The sequence below is a fragment of the Bufo bufo genome, chromosome 4, assembly GCF_905171765.1.
Source record: "Bufo bufo chromosome 4, aBufBuf1.1, whole genome shotgun sequence".
Taxonomy (NCBI): domain Eukaryota; kingdom Metazoa; phylum Chordata; class Amphibia; order Anura; family Bufonidae; genus Bufo; species Bufo bufo.
In genome coordinates this window covers 60092568-60119760 of record NC_053392.1, presented here as the reverse complement: position 1 = coordinate 60119760, position 27193 = coordinate 60092568, and the positions used below count along the sequence as shown (strand labels likewise).

The window sequence follows — 27193 nt, the reverse complement described above, 5'->3', positions numbered from 1 at the left end:
AATAGTATAGTACTGCCAAAATGAAAATAAAAACAGACAAAAAAATTTAAAACATTTGTTTTAAAGAATATTGAGTTTATAAAAAGATCTCTGTCCCTTTAAGGAATGTCAGCATTATGGAAGTATGTTTTCATGGATATAGTCTGTGGTATGGAAGTGCAGTAGGACCTGTGCAGGGAGCCGGCTGGTCTATGAGCCTTTATCAGCGTCCCCCTCACTGGAGGTGTGGTCTTCTCCTGGATATTAAGGATACAACAGACCCTGCAGAAATCTGCCAGAGATTATCAGGACACACAGCAAAAGTGGAGCCGGGATTAGGAGAGGAGACACACAAAAGGTAGGAATTGCGTTAAAGTGCATTTAAAGCTGCAGACATGGTGCAGGATTTGAGCTTCTAACTGCTAAAATTTACGCAAAAAAAAAAACTTATAGAATGGGGAGTTTACTCTTCTGCGTTTCATCTTCCTGTTATTATGCTTTGGCTTTTGTCTATGAAGTTCATATCCAGCCTGTAGTCTAGGGGCATGTGGAGCGTTGCGTTACAATGTGTTTGCGGGGTGAATGCTAAAAACATCTCAAGCGCTAATTGTAAAGAAATGGCGCATAAACTTTCCAGCGGCAAAAAGTTAGTCATCTCCGAAAATGAGTTTTTTTAGTTTTTTTTTTTGCTTACTTTGAGATATATTGTACAATTTTCTGTAAACTCGTGCTGAAACCTAAGATCTGGTTGCCTCGTGTTACCTGCTGCTGAGGAACTACAAGTCTCAGCATACCAACCTCCCATTTTATGAGGAATCTGCTTAAAAAATGAATTGTGTACGTGGTCTTGTGCATGATGTGGTATATGCCTGTCGTAAAGAAAAGATGCTCTGCCATTGTCTATGGTCGAAGGACTACAAGTCTCAGCACAGCTGGTCAAGTAGGCTTCAAGCTTACTGGTCAGGCAATGGAAAGTTTCGCTGGCGCTGCTGGTTTTGAGAAGACGCAGGTTTCTTGGCTCTGCAGCACATTTCCTTCGTTTTTCTGGCTGCACAATATAATTTATGAACCCACTTAAAGGATTTTTCCACAGTGCTTTATAATATTTTTTAAAAGGGTACACAGACTCAGCAGAATGGATCGGTTTCTCATGAGGGGAAGGGATAGCTTCCATTCTTTTAAATAAACTAGATCTCCTCCAGAAGGAAAACACCGTCTCTCTAGCGCCACCTATAGGAAAACAGCTAATTTGCATATGTTTTCCCATGGAGCACTGCCTGTAAGACTCATCTCCTCAAGGAGAAAAAGCACCAGGTTCTTCTACAGTTCTGGGCAGTAGAAGGCTGCTGACTACCCTCCACCATATCAATGTCTTCTGCCTGTCCGTTTTCCCCAAATTTGGAGGAAAACCCGTGCATCCTGAACATTTCACTGGCAGCCCTGATCCGTGGGAAATGGAACTAAACTCACGCCATCCCGGGAATCAATGGAGGTCGCAAGGGACACCACTAAAGAACATATTACCTATCCTACCTGATTGTCGTGCCCAGTGCAGGGCTGGAGGGGTCGGAGCATAACATAAAAATTCTCCTTTTTTTGTACTTTGAATCCCTGTGTCATGCTCCGCCCCCTCAGGTCCAGCACTTGGCACTACAATGGGTTAGAATAGTTCAACCCCTATAATGACCCCTCTAATGCCCGGGCCCCTCATATATGTTATACTTAACCCACTCCCCAGTACCCACGTCGCTTCTAATGCCCGCACGGATCGAAACATTCGGCGATGCGTGGGGTCAACCAATAGCAGGCGGCGACAGGGTCGAGCCTGGCTCCCTCCAATCAAACCCTTCCACCCGCGAGCTACGAGCAGGTGCAGCGGTGGCCATACAGGCATCAGAAGCGATACGGGGCCGGGAAACAGGGAAAGTATAACCTATATGAGGGGCCCGGGCATTACTAGTAGGAGTCTTTTGTTGCCAACCCTTCTTGAGGCCTCTCGATTATTGTTGGTGCATATTGACCCCTTTAATATGGCTAGTATGGGTCCTGGTTTGGTGAATTTGGTTTTATGCGTAGGATTCGGTTGGTTTGAGTAGCACAGGGTCCCGTTTTCACATTGCAATATTAGGGAACTCCTAAAATTACATCGGCACCGATGTCCCAATGCAATGTCCCCGTATGCTATAGGAGGCATCTAGTAGTTAAAGGGGTTGTCCCATGAAAAATATTCTCCATTTTGAAACCAGCACCTGGATCTGAATACTAAAAATTTAGCATAGCCACTGAGTTATTCACTGAAATCTATCTGTATAGCGCCACCTACAGTTTGGTGTTTTTCTAAACTGTCTGTCCCACTCACGAAGGCTAACATACATGCTCAGTTCCATCCTTCAACTGCCACCAGCTGCAGCAGAAAGGACGCACCCCCTGAACTAGCAGAGCAATAGCAGCAATGAATGGGGAGATCTCTGGATCCGTGTGAGGTACAGGGCTGGAAAGAGTACGATATGATGTCTGATTTTTATTTTTTACATTACTGGTGGGACAACCCCTTTAAGGGACTAAATATATGTAATCTGTAATATGTAGTATTATTAGGACTACTTTTATTCTGATAGCCTCCCCCGAGATACCAGATTGTCAGTTCTTTATGTTTTTCTGCTATTTCTGACAACTCAGCACTCCAGGATCGTCAGCGGACATAACATATACAGAGAGAAGACAAGGGCATTCCTGAAACCTCTGTGCTGCTGTGAATGATCCCTACAAGCACTGCTTTTATAGAGCAAGACTTCTCTTCCCGGGTAGGGGGTGTAAAGGGTGCATGCCTGAGGACAGGAGTGCACGATTATGTGTTCCTATGTCTCCTATCCTCCTAGAGTCCAGGAAGCTGAGATATGAGGAGCTGTTTGCAGGGAGTCCAGGAAGCTGAGATAAGAGGAGCTGTTTGCAGGGTTATCACACTGTAAGCTACTGTAGCTGCCCCGTCAGCTTGTGACATGGAGGGGACACTTGCCACCAACTACATGATTATCTCCAGGTATGACCTCCAGGCAGATGAAAACCTGAACCAGTCCTTGGATCAAACAGCCTGCATACAGCAGCCTAGATCTTAGCTTTCCAGAACCCTGTGAATATAAATTAGTGGACAGTGAGGTTGAAATTTCAATGATGAGTGATTGGAAGACATGTCTGGCCCCGGGAAACCCAATAGTATGGGACAAGGTAACAGAACCACCATCTGAAATATCTGGACCCCCTACAGTCCCATGGGTTTTCCTTCTTCCAGGTCTAACATCCTTCACCTTATATCTCAAAGGGTACTTTGGTGGGCCCCTTGGAGAGAGCGATTTGGGGCCACTATATCATGATAAACAGGATTGCGGTGCATCAAGGAATCCTTCCTTCAAGCACAGATATTACAATGTCTGCCCCCTATGGTGGATCGACGGGTCATAATGTCATCTTAAAGGGGGTTGTGTCACGAAACATATTCTACAGTTTTCAAACCAGCCCCTGGATCTGAATACTTTTATAATTGCATGTCATTAAAAATTTAACCAAATGTATTCAATGAAATGTATCTGTATAGCGCCACCTGCTGTTTGTTAGTTTCCGTATTTTTTTTTTGTCCGCGTCACGGAGCTGGTCGAATGTGTTCAGTTTAAATCTTCAACTGCCACCAGACATATGTTCTGTGAGAAGCTGTGGCAGTTACAGGGAGAGAGCTGCAGCAGAAAGGACACATCCCCTGAGCTGCCAGGCTGAAGAGAATCTAGCAGTAACAATTGGAGCGGTGAATGTGGAGATCTCTGGACCAATGTGATTCTAGCTTTGTTTGCTTTTTCAATCTATACTAACCCTTTACTGTATCCTTTGATGGGTAGTATACAGTATATTTGGGGGCTGGGAAAAAAAGGGTCCCACACCTATATCGAGAACGGAGCCCCGAAAGTGGTGGAGGCAGCCGCCCTCCGTTCATTTTCTATGGGGCCGCTGAAAATAGGTGAGCGCTGTCTCGGCTATTTCCGTCGGGCCCATAGAAGTGAATGAGAGCAGTGGCCCCCATTCACTTCTGTGGGGAGAGAGATTGGTGGTGGCCGGACCGGAGTCCTCCAGCCACCACTTTGCAGGGCTCCGTTCCCAATATAGGTGGGAACCCACGTCTATAAGACAACGGGGGCATATCCTAGCGATATGCCCCCATTGTCTATGACGAGACAACCCCTTTAAGCTGTACTGCCCTGATCCATATGGTTTTGTTTGGCATCTTTTGGACATGCCCCCGACCATAGAAATCACATTGAAATTAGCGGACAAAAATGTAATATCCATAGGCAGCTTAGAGTTTAACTTTTTTTTTTACAATTTTTCATGATTTTTAATTGTGATCTCGGACATTACAATATATATATGTGATGTCTAATGGATTTTACATTTTATACAGAATTTTTTGGCTCCGGCCGTACCGCCACCACATTATCCCGCACCCCGTACTCCGCAGGTTTGGCTCCCACTGTTAACAGTCTTGATATCTAATGTTAGAAACGTGCTGGAAAGCCTTCCCATGTGTGCAGGAAATGGAAGTGACTAGCTGGACACCCTGCTGTTCAGGAAGACAGGATATTATGTGCTGAAATCCTCTGTGACCCCTGTGCTCGTTGTGTCTGTTCTCTCCGTTTCATCATCCTGCAGGACAATATCCATCATCATGGTGGACTCTGCTACGGTGTAGCCTTCACCCGCTACATAGACTAGATCCAAAGATGAATTATTTCACACACTGCTGTGCCAATATGCTTGTGTGGGTTAAGAGGTTGCTCATCAGTAATTAGCTCTAATAATGGTGCCATATGATGCCAAAATAGCACCGTAGCATGCACAAATAGCAGAACCATGCAGGACCGAATAACGGCGTCATACAGTGATCATATGACAACAACATAACTAGTCGGTACATATCATAGAGACATCCCATGCAGCTGGGCGAAAAGACGGACCGGCTCAAACCTCAGCAAATGCAGAAGAAAAGTGACCAGAAAATTATACCGCTCTACTGTTCTATCAGAAGGAGAAAGAAACTATTGGGCAATGCACAGGGGGCCCAATATGTTTCTATCAAGCTTCCTCTGTTCCTATTTAAAAATGCATAAATATCACCGCCATACTGTGTCTTGTGCTGTACAGTGCCTAAAGAATACCACCACAGAGTACAGAAGTAACAGTGCCATACAGTGCCCAAATAATACCCTTTTACAGTGCACACATAACAGCATGCAGCATATAATTAACAGTAACATTTAGTGCTCACATAATACCGACACTCAGGGCTCACACAATATCATAATAGTGAGATACAAAGAATAAATATTACCCTAGTGCAGCGCCCAAATAATAATAATTATACCGCCAAACAGTACCCAAATAATGCCCTATATAGTGCCCAAATAATACCACTATACAACTAGCCCTTATAATACAACCTGAGTGCTATACAACACCCTAATAATACCGCCAGACAGCACCCAAATAATGCCTTACATACAGTAGTGCCCAAATATTACCTTACACAGTGCCCAAATAATACCACTATACAACCAGCCCATATAATACAACCTGAGTGCCATACAATGCCCTAATAATACCGCCAGACAGCACCCAAATAATGCCTTACATAGTGCCCAAATAATACCACTATAGATTGAGCAAATGAAGGTTTTTGGCTGTAAACATGTTTGTAACAATCTGCATCTGACTAATAACTGCACTTAGTCGGGCCGACTTTCCCAGGGCCACATTTTCGTTGTACTGGCCTGGGGCCCATCACTGCTGTCTATGATATGTCAGAAGATTATTAAAAGTAAAGCTTCACATTAAACTGATAATTCTGCTGCTAAGTGGCAGTTCTTTATCTGTAGCCTCTGCACATTCCTTTGGGATGTTCTAATCCCCAGTCCTTCCACTAATGCGTCTCTACGTAATCTCACTTCTGGATGATTTACACCCCAGCGCTCGGCCAAACACCTTGTAAATCCACCATTTCCTATCTGGATAAATTACATTGTCGTTTTGCTATGACAGGTGAAAAGCGATCCAGAGAACAAAGCTCTCTAGAAGACCACACTGTCTATCTATTCCTTCATCTATCTATCTCATATCTATCTGTTATATTTATTATCTATCTTCTATCTATCTATCTACAGTCAGGTCCATAAATATTGGGACATCGACTCAGTTCTAACATTTTTGGCTCTATACACCACCACAATGGATTTGAAATGAAGCTAACAAGATGTGCTTTACCTGCAGACTGTCAGCCTTAATTTGAGGGTATTTACATCCAAATCAGGTGAACGGTGCAGGAATTACAACAGTTTGCATATGTGCCTCCCACTTGTTAAGGAACCAAAAGTAATGGGACAGAATAATCATCATAAATCAAACTTTCACTTTTTAATACTTGGTTGCATATCCTTTGCAGTCAATTACAGCCTGAAGTCTGGAACGCATAGACATCACCAGACGCTGGGTTTCATCCCTGGTGATGCTCTGCCAGGCCTCTACTGCAACTGTCTTCAGTTCCTGCTTGTTCTTGGGGCATTTTCCCTTCAGTTTTGTCTTCAGCAAGTGAAATGCATGCTCAATCGGATTCAGGTCTGGTGATTGACTTGGCCATTGCATAACATTCCACTTCTTTCCCTTAAAAAACTCTTTGGTTGCTTTTGCAGTATGCTTTGGGTCATTGTCCATCTGCACTGTGAAGCGACGTCCAATGAGTTCTGAAGCATTTGGCTGAATATGAGCAGATAATATTGCCCGAAACACTTCAGAATTCATCCTGCCCACGCCATGACACTACCACCACCATGCTTCACTGATGAGGTGGTATGCTTAGGATCATGAGCAGTTCCTTTCCTTCTCCATACTCTTCTCTTCCCATCACTCTGGTACAAGTTGATCTTGGTCTCATCTGTCCATAGGATATTGTTCCAGAACTGTGAAGGCTTTTTTAGATGTCGTTTGGCAAACTCTAATCTGGCCTTCTTGTTTTTGAGGCTCACCAATGGTTTATATCTTGTGGTGAACCCTCTGTATTCACTCTGGTGAAGTCTTCTCTTGATTGTTGACTTTGACACACATACACCTACCTCCTGGAGAGTGTTCTTGATCTGGCTAACTGTTGTGAAGGGTGTTTTCTTCACCGGGGAAAAAATTCTTCGGTCATCCACCACAGTTGTTTTCCGTGGTCTTACGGGTCTTTTGGTGTTGCTGAGCTCACAGGTGCGTTCTTTCTTTTTATGAATGTTCCAAACAGTTGTTTTGGCCACACCAAATGTTTTTGCTATCTCTCTGATGGGTTTGTTGTGTTTTTTTCAGCCTAATGATGGCTTGCTTCATTAATGGTGACAGCTCTTTGGATCTCATCTTGAGAGTTGATAGCAACAGATTCCAAATGCAAATAACAGACTTGAAATGAACTCTGGACCTTTTATCTGCTCATTGTAATTAGGATAATGAGGGAATAACACACATCTGGCCATGGAACAGCTGAGAAGCCAATTGTCCCATTACTTTTGGCCCCTTCACAAGTGGGAGGCACATATGCAAACTGTTGTAATTCCTACACCGTTCACCTGATTTGGATGTAAATACCCTCAAATTAAAGCTGACAGTCTGCAGGTAAAGCACATCTTGTTCCTTTCATTTCAAATCCATTGTGGTGGTGTATAGAGCCAAAAATGTTAGAATTGTGTCGATGTCCCAATATTTATGGACCTGACTGTATATGTTATCTTTTTATTATCTATCTATCTATCTCTCATATCTATCTATCTATCTATCTATCTATCTATCTCTCTTTTATCTATCTATAATCTATCCATTTCTATCGATCAGTAGATATATAGTATGAAGGTACAAATGATTTGATGTCATTTACACTATTCCGCGCTTGCTGTAGTTTGGGAGGTGCTCTCCTTATATGGAACATCAGTAACTATACCATAGAGATGGTCTATGCGTCTGTTATGGGACTACTGGAGGAGGGGGCTTAGTTTAGGTGGGACCCATCTTCTTTTTCCAATGCATGTTGAGGCAGAGATAGGTGTACATAACATATAAAGATAAAAAGATCAATAGATATGAGTTAGATACAGTAGATAGATAGATAGTCCTAAAGTCCAAAAGTTGTGAGCAGCACAGCAAAAAATGTAGAGGGCGGGTGCCAGCGGTTATGAGAGCGATTCAATCCCCAAAATACAAAACCAAAAATTACCACGCCACTTCCAAATGTAAGAAAAAGAAGTGTGTTTATTCACCAAGCAGCAACGTTTCAGTCCTCTTCCTGGGACCTTTCTCAAGCAGTGATCTATCACAAAGGCGCTCAGTGCATGTAAATAGAGTTAACAATATAATTCATTATTTAACATAATTTTGTGTAAATATATTAAAATAACCATGATTATTAAAAAGAAAAAAACGAATTCCACAGCATACATAATTGTATAGCCACAGGCGTAATCGTGATCATAATTATACAGGTGAAGTATTTGTAATGTCCCATTATTTCATATAGAAGTATAATTAGTCATCACATGAAATCCGCATAATCCATTGTGCACAGGTGCCGATTAAAAACAAGTTATTAAAAGAAACGAACATGTAAACACTTAACCAGCGTGGATCCCCGTTCAACAGGTGATTCTAGCGTCATCCTCAGTAAACTGCGCATGTTCGTGTATCGTGGAACGCATGTTTGGAACGCACACGCATTTTCTTTCTGCAAGAGATCAAAAGAGAAAAAGTAAGATATAAAAAATACATTTCCAAGATGATAAACCTCAAAGATGAATGCAAGTGCATATCCATGGCTTAAAATGCACATTTAATCCCCGTGGTCTAAGTGTATCGAGTTCCTTAATCCATTCAATCTCCCATTTTTTTCAAAGCTAGGGCCCTATTTCCACCCCGGCGAGAGATAGGGATATGATCAGTGAGCATACATCTGATATCATTTTAACTATGTCCAAGATCCACAAAATGTTTTGGGATCTTTGCTTTGAAAAAAACGGGAGATTGACTGGATTAAGGAACTCGATACACTTAGACCACGGGGATTAAATGTGGATTTTAAGCCATGGATATGCACTTGATTATGCTCCTTTGCTATGCATTCATCTTTGAGGGTTATCATCTTGGAAATGTATTTTGGTGCTCTATGTATTTTTCATATCTTACTTTTTCTCTTTTGATCTCTTGCAGAAAGAAAATGACAAGTGAACACTAAAAAATATAAAACCAGCATGGATCTGGTTATCTTTTTTTGACAAGGTCCGTTACAGATAGGAATGGTTTATATAGGCATTTTTGCCTATATATGGAAATACATTTGGGGACTAGGTGACATGGTTGTGGGCCCTCGGACACACTATGTCAATTTGTTAGGGTTACTGGGTTTTTGGATTGATTCCATCTCCTTTGAACTTGGATTCTTTCCAGTTATTACTCCAGTGCCTCCCCTTATAATGTATATACTTTTTTCAAAAGGGTGATTCGGAAGTGTGGCTGGCACAGGGACCTTCCTACGTCTGGGTTCCAGATAATGAATGACTAGTGCTGCCCCCGATACTCCGTGGCCGCATCGGACGATGAGACTGGGTGTTAAGGATTCCATAATTCACCTATATTCTACAAATAGGTCTTGCTACCCGACAACCTGATGATCTCTATATTTCTGAGTTTCTATGATGACAATAATCGGACTTTGCCAAATATGATATTATTTAATTATACATGCTGTTACTACGGTACAGCTTGCGGCTTGGGATGCGTGTCACGAACTAGCCGATCATGTGATCGGGTCCTGAGAAGTCACGTGTGCGTTCCAAGATAGGAACGGAAGTGGAAATACATGCCGCGCATGCGCTGTTTACTGAGCATGGCGCTAGAATCCCCTGTTGAACGGGGATCCACGCTGGTTAAGTGTTTACATGTTCGTTTCTTTTAATAACTTCTTTTTAATCGGCACCTGTGCACAATGGATTATGCTGATTTCATGTGATGACTAATTATACTTCTATATGAAATAATGGGACATTACAAATATTTCACCTGTATAATTATGATCACGATTACGCCTGTGGCTATACAATTATGTACGCTGTGGAATTAGTTGAGTGCTGCCTATGTACTGTTTATGTACATTGGGCAATAGTCTGGTCCCTTTGGGCTTGCACCCGTTTTTCCCCTTTTTTCCCGCTTTTTGTAGTGCTGCCGGATTTTCTCTTTAGATAGACAGACAGACAGACAGACAGATAGATGATAGAGAGATACGATAGATAGACCGATTAGATAGATAGATAGATAATAGAAAATATAGACAAATAGATAAATAGATAGATATGAGATGGATGGGTAATAGATAAATAGATATGAGATAAACAGATAGGAGATAGATCAGTTAGATAGATATGCGGTATGTAGGGTCCTGATGTTCTGCTCTTGCCCTGTCTCCGGCTCTCTGCCTGTTCTCATACATTGTATTTCACATCATATGTTTAGTATGTCTGGTATCTGGGCTGCTCCACTGTGACCTTTGTTCTCTTCTTATTGTGGAATCTCAGACATGATGTTAAATGTGAGATTTATACTTTATGACTGCTCGGCGACATTGTACATTCCAAAGCAAATATGTAAACATTTGCAACCACTATGTGTCTAGCATGGTCACAAGATTCTTGGGTGATGGGTACGACCTTTTACAGTATTTCTCATGCTAGAGTCTCCTTATTAGTTGTGAGGGACCTTATGTGGTCTATAACATAGCATTTTATTAGAAAGAGTCAACCATATTAGGTTTCTGGTCAACCAACAGGTTATTTGCCAACAACATTTAAAGAGAGGCTAACCAATCAGGAATCCTTATTGGGCTGCAGCAGAGAGATCACCTGACCCACACTAATGGATTAGCATACTGACTGCCCCAAAAATTAGTAGACAGGAGAAGACTAATCAGTAGGAAAATTCCTATTGATTCTAACAGTTTTCCACAATGCATCCATAGATTCAATCATGTTTCGGCACAGGGATAGGGATTTTCTGACTGTGATTGATAGGAAGACTCAATGGAGGGAGGCGGCAAATAACCTGTTGGCGACCAGAAACCTAATATGGTTGATTCTTTCTAATAAAATGCTATGTTATAGACCACATAAGGTCCCTCACAACTGATAAGGAGACTCTAGCATGAGAAATACTGTAAAAGGTCGCACCCATCACCCAAGAATCTTGTAACCATGTTATTAATTTAATTAAGATGGGAAATGCATTTCATTGATGGCATCAGTCAAGGAGTAGCTAACTTCTCCTTCCTTGATCTTACACCATGAGAGACAGCGTTTTACACAAAAGATACGTTGCTCGAGAGAGATGGGGATGCACGTTTTTAACCATTTTATATACTGTTATCTAAAAGCCTCTCAGCGCTGTGTGGTCATGAGAAGCATTATTGGCTTGATTAATTTCCTATCAAACCAGTCGCTTGATTTAGAAAACCTTCAGGTTTAGGACATACTTCTGGCCATTGAAGATTTCAAAATATTTGATGGGAGGAATAGTAGAGCATACAGTGCTATTCTTTCCATGGAAATGTAGGACATTGTGATGGAACCTGATGGACCCCATTATAAGTTATATTACATTTTCTGCTCCTATGATGCAACAGAAAAACTTAACAGAAGTATGAACAGCCTCACTTACTTTAGACGTCCCTTCCGATCCTGAGGTTTCTTATTTATCTGTTGTCTTTTGGGGCCACAATGTCTACACTTCCTTTGCTTGTTGCCATCACATCTACTAATGGTTACCCTTTATATGCCATATTGGAATATACAGGAAGCCATTGGGAGTTGTAGTTTCTCACAGATGGACAACCATAGGTTGGAGATCACTGGTATAGAGCATCCAAACACACGGGTACTGGTCATGGGTCTTAGTTACTCTTGGTGTTTTAGAGTACCAGAGGATTCTATGGTAGGCTCATATCTGGCACAGTTACAAGCCCTCAAAGATACAGAAGAAGACAGTCCCATTTTGAAGAGACTTTGGATCCAATCACTTACCTCTAGGGTCTTTTTCTGATGGGATGGGCATAAATAACCTATTAGATCTTACTGATGATCTGACCTGTGTGTACAATGATAACGACAAAGATCACAATGTAATTATACAGTAAGTGGACGTGCACATCTTCTGTATAGACAAAGGTGGTCCAAGGAACCTCAGTCTCTGGAAAATTATGGTTCAACATTTTGAACAAAGCTCCATTCATGTGAATTGAAGTTCCATTTAAAGCGTTGTGTCGTGATGGGAAATTCTAAGTGGTCATTCTATAGTTTTGGAAACCAGAGGAGATCTCAGCTTGAGAACTGCGATCCTCTGCAGGATCAATCTTATTAACCCTTTCAGGACTCATGCATTGTCTGTTTTTGCGTTTTCATTTTTCACTCCCAGATTTCTCAAAACTTTTTTATTTTTCCAATCACATAGCTGTATAAGAGCTTGCTTTTTCCGGGACAAGTTGTACTTTCTAATGGCACCATCTAATGTATAAAGCTGAGTGTATGTGTGTGTGTGTTTATGTCCGCTAGAAATCTGCACCGTCACATGTACAATCACAAAATTTGGCACACAGGTACATCAGGTGTCCAGGAAGGTTTTAGACCAGGTCTCAGCTCTCTAGGACGTACCGTTCCTGAGATATTTTCAAAAAATGCATTAGCCAATAGAAGCTTGGTCACATGACCCTTATCAGCCAATAGAAGCTCGCAGGTCCTGCAGTCTCCACATACACAGTTTTACTCCAGGTTTCTATAACAACCCAGCCATTTTTCTTCACTGCTGTAGGAGAGCTTTAAAGGAAATCTGTCACCAGGATAATTGCTATTGAAGTAAAGCCAGGGCCTAATAGCACTTAGTACCTTATTTCCAGATGTGCCTTTGTTCCAGCAATAGATGTTTTTATCCTCTGAAAATCCAGTTTATTTGGTATGCAAATGAGCCAGTAAGGTGCCCAGAGGGCCGTCACTCTTGCAGGAAGGAGCCCAGACACGTCCACCCTCAAAAGACGAACATAAAACCCCGCCCCCCAACTCCCACTAACCAACGCCCCTGATCTGCTTAGGCCACGCCGCTCCCACACCTGAGCCGATGGGATTGAAAAAATGAAGGTAAAAAATCAACTTCTGTCAGCTGCAGGGGTGGGAGGGAGGGTGACTTTCTCCCTGCAGCTCACGATCAGACAGCACAGTGAACGGAGGATAGGGAGTCTGAAAGCCGCACTGTCCAGCCTAAAACCTGACCTCTGGCCACCCTATGGGCAGGCTGCTGTGGAGGTCACAGTTAAGAAGGAGGTCCGCTATGGAGGTCAGTGTTAAGGGGCAGATTGCTGTTTAGGCCACTGTTAAGGGGCGGGCTGCTGTAGAGGTCACTGTTAAGGGGACGGTCCGCTATGGAGGTCAGTGTTAAGGGGCAGATTGCTGTTTAGGCCACTGTTAAGGGGCGGGCTGCTGTAGAGGTCACTGTTAAGGGGACGGTCCGCTATGGAGGTCAGTGTTAAGGGGCAGATTGCTGTTTAGGCCACTGTTAAGGGGCGGGCTGCTGTAGAGGTCACTGTTAAGGGGACGGTCCGCTATGGAGGTCAGTGTTAAGGGGCAGATTGCTGTTTAGGTCACTGTTAAGGGGTGGGCTGCTGTAGAGTTCACTGATAAGGGGGCGGGATGCTGTGGAGGTCACTGTTAAGGGGACAGGGAACTGTGTGGAGGTCACAGTTAAGGGGACAGTCCGCTACGGAGGTCAGTGTTAAGGGGCGGGGTGCTGTAGAGGTCACTGTTATAGTGGATACTGTCGATATCTTTTAATGACAAACACAAACATTAAATGAAATACTGTAGATGAAATATACCGGTGCAAAGCCGGGTCCTTCAGCTAGTTTCCTGTTAAATGCAATGTAGTGAGAATCTGGATTTTTTTTTCCAAACGGGGCGTAATTGGGAAATGAACATAAATACGCCACCGTTTTATGGGTTTTGTTTTTACGGCGTTCCCTATGTGGTAAAATTGACCTGTTCCCTATATTGTCCAGCTCAGTACGATTACAATGATACCACATTTGTATAGTTTTTCTTGTGTTTTAATACTTAAAATATTAAAAAGTTAGGAATTTTTTATTTATTTTTTTGCATCACCATATTCTGATCACCTTTTTTATATTTACGTCTATGGAGCTGTGTAAGGGCTCATTTTTTGAGTGGTGATCTGGAGTTTTCAGTAAGATCATTTTGGGGTGTGTATGACATTTTATAAAATTTCTGGGAAAAGGAGAAGCGACAAAAAAAAAATTTGAATTTTTATTGTTTTTATCATGGGGAATGATTTGAATTTTTATCAATTTTTTTTTTTTTAACTTTTTTTCTTTTCGCACTTAAAAGCTCCCCTGGCACATGTGACCATCCAATGCATTGAGAGAAATTTGCTATGTTCCTATGGAGCCCTGCCACAGGCAGGGTCCCCATAGGAACATAGCTGTGGCACCCTCCGATCCTTCAGAGGGACCGGGCCTGCCAAAGAGAATGAACAACTTACCCGTCCACCACTAGGAGGAGCCGTTCCCAGGTGTGCAGCACCCCTGGGTTTTCCACTCTCAGATGCTATGACCTGTTGATTGCAAAACATAGAATCCCGGTGGCTATGGCACTCACTACACTCACAAGCAAGCGCCATTTTTAAATCCCACATTTGGTGGTGGTCCTGTCTGGTGGGGTTGATTCTGCTGATCAAAATGATTGTTGTCTTGTAAAAATTGGGTGCGGTGTTCCCCAGAAGAAAAAAAAAGACTTTTATTCTTTATGCAAATGAGGGCTTCGGTGCACTTAAGGACATGGCCAACTCCTCAGTGCACCTCAGCTCCTCAGGTTTCCAGTGCTGGCCGCATCCCTTGGTGCACTGAAGTCCTCAGTTATCTTAAGAATACCCGTTTTGTTTTTGTTTTTTTATCAAGAACAGTGCTACCGATTTTCACAAGACAGCTATCATTTTAATCTGCAGGACCAACCCCATCCAATAGTATAATCTTGTTGAATGGGGTTGATCCTGCTGCCATGTTTTCTTTAAGAGAAACGTAAACCTCTTCAGATAGAGAAATTAATTAAGGAATAATACAGTAATTTGTGTTTACATAAAACAAAGTCTTGTCTGTCTGACATTTTCCAAATGACTGTGGGGAATTTCGCATGAAATCTGAAGCCATGCTGGTGTGGGAGCGTCACCAGCCCTTATCTCGTATGTGCAGTTATGGGGACACAATTCTCGGCTGCTGCCTTCTGTAATGTCAATGGTTTCACAGGGAGATATTGCTAGTTACGTAAAGATCGTCTACCCCTTATTGTCTACACTTCCGTTTTTAGATGAATGCTCTATTTTTAACCCCGCATTTTCTCCTCTATTCTCCGCTGCTTGTATTGTCCGGATTAAGTGTTACTTTCTCATAAAGAAACGGCCAGAAAGAGACCCGACGAGGTCAGAAACGGACCACAGGCAATATTTAGCAGCATTTGCACAGGATTAGTAAACCATAGCTGCTTTTTCGGAAACAGTGCCACACCTGTCCACAGCTTGTGTATGGTATTGCAGCTCAGCTACATTCAACTCAAAGAGTTTTCCAGTAATATTGATTTTTAAGCAAGTGTCTGCAGCCTGACCCTTGAAATAGAAGATTCATATATACCTGTGCAATACTACTTTGGTCCTCCACGCTGCCTCCAAATTCCAGTGCCCGCACTGGCCGATCGTGAGCATGGTCACATGTAGCACTTCAGCCAATGACTGGCGATCACTGTGTTTAAAGGGATTTTCCAGGACCTATCCAGCAGGGGGTGCAAGCCACATGTGGCTCTGAGCCCCTGGTTGGGGACCACTGATATAGACATATAGACATTGACATATTTAATAAGTAAAAATAGACAATGTAATAAATAAATTGAGTCAGCTCTACAATGGTGCTGGAAAGTTTGTGAACCCTTCAGACTTTTTATATGGATTTACATGTTTATTAATCACAGTGAATAAATAACAGATATGATGTAATTGGCTTGTGCCAGGCAATGGTTGTAATAAGATAATTAGTAACATAGTAACATAGTTTATAAGGCTAAAAAAAGACATCTGTCCATCCAGTTCGGCCTGTTATCCTGCAAGTTGATCCAGAGGAAGGCAAAAAAAAACCTGTGAGGTAGAAGCCAATTTTCCTCACTTTAGGGGAATAAAAAATTCCTTCCCGACTCCAATCAGGCATCAGAATAACTCCCTGGATCAACGACCCCTCTCTAGTAGCTATAGCCTGTAATATTATTACACTCCAGAAATACCTCCAGGCCCCTCTTGAATTCCTTTATTGTACTCACCATCACCACCTCCTCAGGCAGAGAGTCCCATAGTCTCACTGCTCTTACCGTAAAGAATCCTCTTCTATGTTTGTGTACAAACCTTCTTTCCTCCAGACGCAGAGGATGTCCCCTCGTCACAGTCACAGTCCTGGGGATAAATAGATGATGGGATAGATCTCTGTACTGACCCCTGATATATTTATACATAGTAATTAGATCTCCCCTCAGTCGTCTTTTTCTAAAGTGAATAACCCTAATGTTGATAATCTTTCAGGGTACTATAGTTGCCCCATTCCAGTTATTACTTTAGTTGCCCTCCTCTGAACCCTCTCCAGCTCTGCTATGTCTGCCTTGTTCACAGGAGCCCAGAACTGTACACAGTACTCCATGTGTGGACTGATTAGTGATTTGTAAAGTGGCAGGACTATGTTCTGATCACGGGCATAATTATAGTATTATTACTATAGTTTTAAAAACGTGATTGTATCTTGGAAGAAGTGTGCCTTCTGAGTGTTAGTTTTCTACTTTTGCAGCTTAAGGACCATTATAAATGATATAGACACAGATAGTGCTGCCTCCCTGTAATTGATATAGCACAGATAATGCTTTCTCTTTCTTTCCCTTTAAATTATGTAGACACAGAAATTACTACCAGTGTCCTTGTCTACCTTTGTAAATAAGTTAAAATAGTACTGCTTTCTTGTCTCTCTATGTAAATGATGTAAGCACAGATACTACTGTCCTCTTGTCTCTCCCTGTGAATGATGTAGATGTAGATAGCAGTAGTGCCTTGTGCAGAAACTGAGTCCTGTTTCCTCCTCCTACTCATAGAGAAAGCCTGTGAGTCCTGCTTCTCTGTCCCACTCATAGAGAAAGCATGTGAGTCCTGCTTAACCTGCCCACTCGTAGAGAAAGCATGTGAGTCCTGCTTAGCCTGCCCACTTGTAGAAAAAGCATGTGAGTCCTGCTTAGCCTGCCCACTCGTAGAGAAAGCATGCGAGTCCTGCTTAGCTTGCCCACTTGTAAAGAAATCATGTGAGTCCTGCTTAGCCTGCCCACTTGTAGAAAAAGCATGTGAGTCCTGCTTAGCCTGCCCACTTGTAGAAAAAGCATGTGAGTCCTGCTTAGCCTGCCCACTTGTAGAAAAAGCATGTGAGTCCTGCTTAGCCTGCCCACTTGTAGAAAAAGCATGTGAGTCCTGCTTAGCCTGCCCACTTGTAAAGAAAGCATGTGAGTCCTGCTTAGCCTGCCCACTTGTAGAAAAAGCATGAGTCCTGCTTAGCTTGCCCACTTGTAAAGAAATCATGCGAGTCCTGCTTCCCCCTCCCACTTGTAAAGAAAGTCTGTGAGTTCTTGTTCTCCCTCCAACTCATTGAGAAAGCATGTGAGCCCTGCTTAGCCTGCCCACTCAGAGAAAGCCTGTGAGTCCTGTTTCCCCATTTCACAGATAGAGAAAGCCTGCGAGTCCTGCTTCCCCTACCACTCATATAGAAAGCCTGTGAGTCCTGGTTTTCCCTCCCACTCATAGATAAAGCCTGTGTGTCCTTCATCCCTCCCACTCATAGAGAAAGCCTGTGAGTCCTGCTTCCCCCTACCACTCATATAGAAATCCTGTGAGTCCTGTTTTTTCCTCACATTCATACAGAAGCCTGTGAGTCCTGCTTCCCACTCCTACTCATAAAGAATGCCTGTGAGTAGGGTTGAGCGAATCCGAACTGCAAAGTTCAGGTTTGTACTGAACTTTGCAAGTTTGGGTACCCGGACCCGAACCTGAACCTGGACTTTTTCACTGAAGTTCGGGTTCGGTGTTCGGGTGATTTTATTATTTTTCATTATAACATGGTTATAATGGAAAAAAGCATTCTTAAGACAGAATGCTAAATAAAATGGCCATTGAGAGGTTAAAAATAATTTTAAAAAACCTCACCTCAGCTACTTGATCGTGCAGCCGGTATCCTCTTCTTTCTTCTTTCTGCAGGACCTGCAAAAAGACCTGAGATGACGTCACTGCGCTCACCACGTGGTGAGCGCAGTGACGTCATCGCAGGTCCTGCTGAATGAAGATAGAAGAGGATAACCGGCTGCGCGATCAAGTGGATGAGGTGAGTTTTTTTAAATTATTTTTAACCCCTCAATGTCCATTTTATTTAGCATTCTGTCTTAAGAATGCTATTATTTTCCATTATAACCATGTTATAACGGAAAATAATAAAGTGAAGTTCAGGTCCCTATTGACTTTAATGGGGTCCGGGTTCGGGGAACCCGAACTTTGACCTGAAGTTCAGCCGAACCCAGCGAACCCGAACTTCCACGTGTTCGCTCATCCCTACCTGTGAGTCCTGCTTCCCTCTCCTACTCATATAGAAAGCCTGTGAGTCCTGGTTTTCCCTCCCATTTATAGAGAAGCATGTGAGTCCTGCTTTCCACTACCACTCATATAGAAAGCCTGTGAGTCCTGGTTTTCCCTCCCATTCATAGAGAAGCATGTGAGTCCTGCTTCCCACTACCACTCATATAGAAATCCTGTGAGTCCTGTTTTTTCCTCACATTCATACAGAAGCCTGTGAGTCCTGCTTCCCACTACCACTCATATAGAAATCCTGTGAGTCCTGTTTTTTCCTCACATTCATACAGAAGCCTGTGAGTCCTGCTTCCCACTACCACTCATATAGAAAGCCTGTGAGTCCTGGTTCTCCCTCCCATTCATAGAGAAGCATGTGAGTCCTGCTTCCCACTACCACTCATATAGAAAGCCTGTGAGTCCTGGTTCTCCCTCCCATTCATAGAGAAGCATGTGAGTCCTGCTTCCCACTACCACTCATATAGAAATCCTGTGAGTCCTGGTTTTTCCTCACATTCATAGAGAAGCATGTGAGTCCTGCTTCCCACTACCACTCATATAGAAAGCCTGTGAGTCCTGGTTCTCCCTCCCATTCATAGAGAAGCATGTGAGTCCTGCTTCCCACTACCACTCATATAGAAAGCCTGTGAGTCCTGGTTCTCCCTCCCATTCATAGAGAAGCATGTGAGTCCTGCTTCCCACTACCACTCATATAGAAATCCTGTGAGTCCTGGTTTTTCCTCACATTCATAGAGAAGCATGTGAGTCCTGCTTCCCACTACCACTCATATAGAAATCCTGTGAGTCCTGTTTTTTCCCCACATTCATACAGAAGCCTGTGAGTCCTGCTTCCCTCTTCTACTCCTAGAGAAAGCCTGTGAGTCTGGCACCCCCACTTGGATAGATATGGGGAATGCTTTTAGCATTGTCTACATTCCTGAAGCCTCTATGAGGGTATAGGGAATGTGCCGGGCTCATTGTGTCATTGTTGTCATAGCCATCCATTATTGTCAGAACTGAAATAAACATTATTATGTGGAGAACAATCACAAGTGTTATGAGCAGTGGGTCTACAATCATACAATAAGTTGTTACCTTTGGCTTAAAAAACATAAGAAATTTCAAAGGGAAAATCTCGGAAATCCTCTATTGTGCTAAATAAACACAAGTCATAAAACTGAGATATCATCGTCCTAAATCTCTAACCTATGAAAAAAAACACAAGTAAATATAGTAAGTAATAAAGCTGCTCTAAAAACATTAATTGAGTTCAGACCCAGTTAATTTAGACCCGGCCATTGCTTACTTACCATCTTATATGTTAAGCTTGTTCTGGGTTATATCCGCATTGTTTACTGGCCTTCTTATAACGGGTAATAATTTCCATTATTTAATGGCCATCTTTCATACCATTGCCCTGTTCTATACCTGCACCAGTGGCATACCTTCTATCCAAGCAGACCGGGGGACTGCTACGGGGCCCATGGGGAGGAAGGCTGTTGCTGAACTTCCTCTCTTTCTGACATGAAAGCACTACACTTTCATGCAGCCGCCAGTGCACAGAGATTATTACAGTTACTGTATACATTTCTATGCACTGAGCTCCCCCTAGTGGTGGCTACAAGCCACCAGCTTTGTGATATATTATTTTAAGGGCAGTATGGTGGAGATTCATTAATATATTTATGACCGTTGTCTGGTGTAAATGCATTGAAAAATATGCTGTTCAGGATGAGAGCCATATATTTGAAGCACCAGTTCCATTGTTTATAACATAGAAGTCAGATAAAATGTGTGAGACCAAGGACGACTTCTTTTTATTACAATTTTTTAATTAAAATTTCATAATTACATGACGTAAATTTATCAGAAATCTGGTGTCTTCTGTGTTGCCTGGAAGTGTTTGATTCACACGTACTAGGAAACTGGGTGAGGCAGGGGTGTCCATACTAAATTTTGGTATGGGGCCTTTGAGATTTGTGTACGCCCCTGCCCTGCACTACTATTTTATCACAGTATTTATGCTTTGTATACTTGCATCTGTGCATTGTTTACTAGAGATCTTATAATGGGTTATACTTTTTATGTTTGGGCTTCACATTACTTAATAGGAATATTGTCTGTATTGTTTAGTACGGTATCCTTTATATCAGTTAAGCTTCAGATGCTTGTGGCTTTGTACAGATATGTCCACCGTCAGGCCTCTTTCACAGGTCAGTGATTCACATACATGTGCTAGCAGTGCTCTCCACAGACCGTTCACCTATCCAATGACTTTAATGTGTGTATTCACACACAGTGGTTTTCCATGGACCGTGGTCACACCACGGGACCATGCCCTATTTTGTCTGAAATTACCGATTCGGCATACCCATTATAGGCTAGGGTCTGTGGTTTTCACGGATGGTTGCTAATTTTTATATAGCAGTGTCCAAGAAACACGGTAAACACACGGACTGAAAATCACAGAACCGAGTATCTAACATGGATGGATCATGGACAGTGTTAAATACGGATTGTGCCATCATGGACATACCATGTGCAAGTAGCCTTAGGTTAGCTAAAAAAAAAATTAACAACTCAAATTTTTCATAAAATCAACTCAATACAATATTGTGAAATGCTAGCAAAACCCTTGACAGACTGCAATGCACATCACAACCACTGGGTGGCCACACAGAGACACCTATAGGATAGACATCTTGTGACTTGGCATCGTAAAATCGTAGTTTATAAATATGGAGCTCTTTCTCAACACCACATTTCTCCATGTATTCACACCAGCCAACTGACATAAATCTCCCCCATACATCTTTAAATCCTCAGCTTCCCTTGGCACACTATATTACAAAACTGTCTGTCTGGAGCCACCACTAGAGGGAGCTAAGTGCATCGGAATTTATACAATTACCATGGAAATAAAAAGGAAACTGTAAAATCCCCCCTAGTGGTGACAATGGGAAAATGCCAAGGATCCATGTTGGGAAGCAAGAGAAAGAGTTTTGCGCCAAGCCCCCTCTCGCCCCAGGTCTCATAGCAGCAGCATGGTCGGCCTCCATTGTGACCCCCTCTAGTAGTGGTTAACTCTGAGATTTACCAAACTGTCTAAAGGAAAAACTGCTTTTGTTGACCTTAGTGTTGTAGAAAATATTAATAGTTGTAATCAGCTCGCATCAAAGTTTGTGTAAGGAAAAAGGTGAGTCCCCCTTCCCTCAGCCACAGTCAGAGATAGACACACGTGTTACCATCTTAATTGAAAATTCTGAGCAACTCCCCCGCTCTCCTCAGTCTGCTCACCTTTATTTAAAAGGGGCTGGCCCAAGACAAGGATACAGGAAGTGATAACATGCAGGAAGTGATGTCAAAGGACAGGGCAGGGCAATTAATGTGGCCGGGCAGACAATGCACACGCCCCATCCCTGTATAAGGAAGGATGAGTCATGTCCATTGTCTAATCAGCCAGGTGGCCGCTCACCCCACATCACTGTCAGCATGGACCTCATTCAATACTGCTCAAAGGTGATCAGTATCTAATAAAGATCATTCTACTGGTTCCCATAGGCTTGAAATTATCTGCGAGACATTGCTACGGCTATTGTCAGTATACGGTACTAGTATACCAACAAGGCAGATATGCATGTCTTAAAAGCAGATATGTCTCCAAGCCCATGAGAAGGTTTTCATACTGACGGTTTTATCACTGGTCCCGATTCAGCCAAAGTACCCTCTGCTAGAGCGCTCTTTGGCTAAATCAGACACAGGGAGACAGATGACAATCTATAAAAACACACCCACATCCTAAAGTAAAATGTCCGCATAATAAAATTTCCACAACAGTCCCTCCTCTTTGTCATATGCTCCCCAATGTCCCTTGACGGATCTCGATCTTCTTCTTTGAAAAAAACAGTCTTGTAAAACTTAACAGATGATGGAAAACAGAAAGTCAATCTTGACACGTCTTCTTTTCTTCGGGAGGTGACTTAGGAGGTGGCGTTTCGCGTGGTCGCCGGCTGGTTTGGGATCCTCTGCATCTGGTCCATGGTTTGGTCTTCAGGGCGTCTTGTCTGTTCGGTCTTCGGTAACTCAGTCAATTAGACATCAGGAACATCTCACTCCGGCGTATAGAAGGAATGGAAACAAAAAAACATAAGTATATGTCCTATTTCCTTTCGCCCGGATCCAATGGAAAACCAGTGAGCCCCAAGACCTCCCAAAGCTTTAAAAAGGATTCTGACCCTCACTAGTCATAGCTCCACCTCTGTCCTGCTCCTGTCAGTATGGGCCTGACCCTTGTCAATGGTGTCTGCTAGCCAGGCATAACCGTATACCTTCCTCACAACTGAGGATCCCACATCTACGGGTCGCCTAGCTGCCCGGACACCCATACAGGATTAACAATACGCAAGCAATTGTCCTGCGACCTACGCAAGGACTGCCCTGCGACACACGCTGGGCGGCTGTTACTCCCCTTCGTTCGCCTCTGAGGTGCCCTAGGGTTTCTGGCACCGACACACGGACTCCGTTCACCCTAGTTAGACCTCAGGAAAAGGAGTAATCAGTGTGAGGAAAAGGGCTCTCGCCGACACACGGCGGCCCTCTGAGTCTCCTAATGAGATATACCAGCCTCGGTTTTGGCTCTGAATAATAACCTGACCACAGGATAGGGCTTCCAATTGACCTGGAGTGGAAAAAGGGGTGCACAGAGAACACACAGTACCTTCTGTGGGGACGAGGGGTGCACAGAGAACACACAGTATCTTCTGTGGGGACGAGGGGTGCACAGAGAACACACAGTACCTTCTGTGGGGACGAGGGGTGCACAGGAAACAAACACACAGTACTCCTGTGGGGAATGGGGTTACTCACATAGCTATTGGTATGCCCAGGTGATATATATCACCTTGTCTCCTTAAAAAAATGCTCATCAACTCACTTTCCTTTGCCGATATGATTCTATATAGTCAAGCTGAACAGCACACGAAGCCCTTTTTGCAGTGACTGATCAAAAACCTCTCGCTCAGCAGCAACCCTTGAATTCAGACAGTAGTTCCCACACAATATCATGAGACCCCCAGTACTCCTAACCAAATCTTCAGAGAAAAGAGAGGGAAAGAAAGAGAAAAAGAAAAAGAGAAAAGCGCCAAAATATGAAAAAAATAAAAAATAAAAATGGATTAGTAAAAGAAGAAAAATTTAAATTAATCAAAGAAATACCCAAAAGAAAATAGAAAAAAATAACTGAAAAATAAAAAGGAAAAAAACTTGATTACAACAATAAAACCTAAAACCTTAGGAACACGTACAATTGTATAGGACTGAATTAACAAATCAATGTCTTGGGGGTTCCCCTGAAACCGTACAGGAGAATTTCTACCCACCCAGTCATTGAAATGTTAATTTGCTCAGCCCCAAACAGCTTCAGATTCATACCAGAGAAGCAGGATTTAACATTTCAATGTCCCAAAACCGGTTTTTCAAAGACCTTGGCTGTCCCTGGGTTCTCTGCCTTTGCAAAGAAGCATGTCTGGGACCATTACCCCACCTTGCTGAATAAACCACTTCACTTCTAGGTGTGGTTCTGGGGTACTTAACATACCTGTGTCTGTTGCCATTAGCAACGTTACAATATCGTGCAATGTGCCCGTATTCCCTGCATGCAAAACAAAGGATAGCTCGCCTCCCTGCATAATACCTTGTCTGGGCACATGGCGATTTGACTTGGCGCACATCATTAACCATCCTAGCATGACTAGATCCCACACTACAATCTGTATTGAGTCCACTTACCACGGACTCATCTGAGGAATGTTCTGGCCTTGTGTTAATACGCCCAACTCCAGGGTCAGACACATTGTCCATCTCCATCCCTGAGTCGGATCCACTATCTGAACCACAATCCTCAGACTTCTCCATGCTTACAGCCCATACATTGCCTCTAATCCCAGACACATTACTCTCCAACGGTTGTTTCAATGACTCCGACAATTCCCTTACAGCACCCTGTGCATGCGTCAGGCTTTCAGATAAACATTCATTCTCCTTCCGCAGCTCAGTATTACACCTCACAGTACATTCATAATTAGCGCTAGCTTCAGCTGCCTGCTGGACAAGAGTTCTCAATTTAACAATTTCCACTTTTAAATCTTTCCTTCCTTCTCCTTCCAAACTCAGCTTCAGCCTACAAGACTCTTGATATTTATCCGCTATCCACCCAGCAGCAAAAATCAGAGCATACTTGCCTTTCCTTTTGCGCCATTTTTTGGTACCGATCAGGTTTGCTACACAATTCTGGGCCTGCAGCCATGGATCAGTAGATCCCTGCATAGCCTGAAGAATGGCCGCCGTGTCCTTCAACTTTGCTACTTCTTTAAAAATACTTTCCATTGCACAAAAAACAAACACCACAATGGTTGCTACAAAAAACAAAACACTAGTACCAATTTCTAGGAGTTGTCCCAATACTTTTGGCACAGAACCTTTCTACACTGTAGTACCCGTATTAATTATGCCAAACAAGTCTACAATTCAGTGTAACAGCCACAGATATACAAACATTAAGCAGAATCATCAACTATAGAACGATTTCACCACTAAACTGCCACTAATGTTCACACAATGATTCCTGTATCAGACTGGTCACTGCGCTATACCATAACCGAACACTCCACTGATATCCAGCACACTTATCAAAACAAAATCAAACTGTACATAGAAAGGTTACAAAAAGACAAGATAACTATTCGACAAAACTAACATTTCAGGCAAAAACAATCAGATCACTTTCCATAGTAAACTGACTAAGATGGCCGACAAACTTAAAGATGGCCGACATACCACATGGTCATAAAGATGGCCGACAAGCACATGGTCATCACACAAAGGTAATCAAGATAGTGTCTACAATATCCAGCAATAAAAACTGTTTCTATATTTCCTGTTCCCTACCCCTTGAAACCAGAGCAAAACCTCCACTCTGTGGGTGATTTACAGGTTAACAATATAAAAATACTCTCTAAATACTGTCTCTAATGTGCAAACACTAAAACCAATTGCTGCCTCTATAAAGATCTATAAAATTGCCTCTTACAAAATCACAGTAACATAAAAGTTAAGAAGTTACAGAAAAACACAATACCCTGTACTTCTCATCATACAATCTCTGTACAATCAACTCAGATCCACAAAAAAATCTTATCTTATCCTTACACAAATAGAGCGAAAAATATTCTTTTAACAAGCAGAAATTTTCTCTGACACAGCAGACAAAACTACAGTTTACTATTACCTCCCCTTTACCTGCTGTGCAGAGAAAAAATCAGTTGAATCCTTCCTAGCTCGCCATCTGTTTACAATAGCAACCAATTACAGCCCGGCTTTCATTTTTCAACAGCAGAATATGAAATAAAAGCTGTGATGTAATAGGTTGCTATGGGCAACAAAGACTGGTTTCCTTTTAGTCAGTTTCATAAGCCTTCTCCATAGGCTTCATTTATCAAAACTGTCAAACACAAAGGGGGAGGATTTATCATTCCCCTTACGCCAGTTTTCTGACTTCAAAAAGTTGTGGATCTACCTTTTTACGAATTTTTAACTGTCATTACATAAATCTAGGCACAAACTGTCCTTGTTGCCCACAGCAACCAATCAGAGCTCAGCTTTCATTTTAGAAACTGCTCTGGAAAATGAAAACTGTGCTGTGATTGGTTGCCGTGGGCAACAAAGACAGCTCTTTTTTTTTTCACACATCAGTTCTGCGTGGCGTGAAAAATGCAGGATGTTCTATATTCTGTGTTTTTCACGCAGCCCTGGCCCCATAGAAGTGAATGGGGCTTCACTGAAAAACGCATTGTATCCGGAAGCAAGTGCGGATGCAATGCGTTTTTCACTGATGGTTGCTAAGAGATGTTGTTTGTAAACCTTCAGTTTTTTATCACGTGCGTGAAAAACGCATCAAAACGCATTGCACCCTGCGCGGAAAAAACTGAACAACTGAACGCAATCGCAGACAAAACTGACTGAACTTGCTTGCAAAATGGTGCGAGTTTCCCTGAACGTATCCGGAGCCAATCTGTCACGCTCGTGTGAAAGAGGCCTTATAGCCCAGAAATGAGCTGAGCTCCTTCACCTGGCTGAGAGCTCTATAAGAAACCTGTTCTGGACAGGAAGGGAATGAGGAGCCCCACTACCAACCTGCATCCTCATTCCATTAAAATCCAGGCCCGACAACACCATTTAACAAAGTCCTCAGCAAACTATGTCCTCAGCAAACAGATTTCCTAGTTGAGATATCCACCTCCTGTAGCCTAGTACACGGTATATGAAAGAAACCTAGGCGAAATATAACGAGTCTCTACTACTTTTCCAGTCCCTGTCTCACATCCCTCCCCCTTTGTTTGAACCTGTGGGGCCGAACACTTTTACTCACCAAACAGTG

The 27193-nt window shown here is 42.7% G+C and overlaps 1 protein-coding gene across 2 annotated transcripts in view; it reads left to right on the top strand.

The window, feature by feature from the left end:
* Nucleotides 1–244: 244 nt before the first annotated feature.
* Nucleotides 245–27193, top strand: part of LOC120997281 (adhesion G protein-coupled receptor F5-like) — a 214151-nt gene continuing 187202 nt past the window's right edge. For both annotated transcript variants that reach the window (XM_040427309.1, XM_040427307.1), the window contains exon 1: nucleotides 245–337. The gene's annotated coding sequence lies outside the window, so the exon portion shown is untranslated. The remainder of the gene's footprint in view (nucleotides 338–27193) is intronic.